The following is a 1,592-nucleotide window of genomic DNA, read 5'->3' as shown; positions in this document are numbered from 1 at the left end:
TTTTCTTCCCTTATTGCAGCTTATTTTTGTTAGAAATGGAAGCCTTCATTATTAGTGAAGTGTCAGATAAACTGCCATTTAACTTCTGACTATTAAACCAAAAGAAACATTTTCCAGACATTTGATTATGTTAGATGTGTGCTTTACAAAATGAGAGCAGATCAAAGTCAATAGCAACATCTTAATGATTCACTTAACTGAATATTGAAGAAATTACTTGTAACTGATCAGTTTGCCTCCTTGGACAAGTCCAAAATAACAGGAAATTTTCAGCTTCTCGAAGCTGCAAGAAACAAATCATCTTAACTGGTTGGTCCTCTCTGTGAAAGGGGGATAAGGTGTTTATGATTCAATGACCATAATGCGACTGTTCAGCAGATAGGACCCACAAAAGGTCAGAGACCTTATTGGATAAGTAAGAATTTATTGTGCTCAGGTAAGCGTCTTTAGATCTGATCCTTGGCAGCTGGATCTTCTGTAGATGTAAGAGAACAGAGATGAGAAACTATTCTGTTCTACGGTCTTTTAGCAAACGCATTTCTTCAAAGCAAGTCACATCTGAAGGTGGTTAGGCCATTTATTTGTAAAGTCTTACCTCATTTAGGTATCTGAGTATTGAACTGAGTGTTTTTGAGAAAGTTTGAGTTATTTGGAAATGGAAGGAAGCAGAAAGCGTCCCAGGTCAGCTGTCTGAGATCACTTCGAGCTCCTTGTGGAGAAAAGGGTTAAATGTATGCATCGCATGCAACATTTGGCTTTTTGCAATACTACAACAATGTGGAGACACCTACGGACACATCAGTCCCTTGTGAGAGAATATTCTCCAAAGCAGGAGAGGTTTTGACAAGAGACGAAACCCTCTCAGCCCGAGTACAGTTGAAGCAGATCGTCTTAAAAAAAGACTTAAAAAAAATACTTGTACGAAAGCACCCCCTACAAATATTAATGCACAAGCAAAAGCATCCCCTACTAAAATAATGTGTGTAGGTATGTGCATCGCACCCGTGGGGGATGTAAGTGTCTTGACACCCACACTTTTCATGGTGAGAGGGTCCAACACCCACATTTATTTAGCTCATTTTTTCTTCGTTTTAAACTTTTGCACAAACGTTGGTCCAGTCTCTCTCCCCCTCCCTCTCCTGTTGTCGGTGATCAGCTGATCGGCTTTTCTGTCCCAGCGTGTCTCTTATTGTTTGTCTATCATTCAGCTCGTGCTGAGGAGGAGGAAACTAAACCTTAGCCCATTTGAATTAGCCGTTTGTTTGCATTTATTTTATATTATTTTCATTATTAGCTGAAGTTTGCTGTTGACGCAGCTGTAAATTCATCTGGTCACAATACAGCCAGATGGATCAGATTCAGATATTTAACTTGTGGCAAGATTAAAGAAGGGGTGTCTTCTCTAAATTATTGGTACTGTGCAGATGTTGGATAGCCATGTATTTCTTTTAAGAGCCCTTAATGTGGTGAGGGGAAATTATGAACAGGTTCTGAACTCCAAATCAGAGCAGGACAATTCTCTCACCAGGTGGATTTACAGGGACGGGTATAGAAAAGTTCTGATCGGGGGGCCAGGCAGGGGCACCAACCAG

This window comes from Melanotaenia boesemani, chromosome 9 (assembly GCF_017639745.1).
Source record: "Melanotaenia boesemani isolate fMelBoe1 chromosome 9, fMelBoe1.pri, whole genome shotgun sequence".
NCBI lineage: Eukaryota > Metazoa > Chordata > Actinopteri > Atheriniformes > Melanotaeniidae > Melanotaenia > Melanotaenia boesemani.
Note: the sequence above shows the minus strand (reverse complement) of the source record.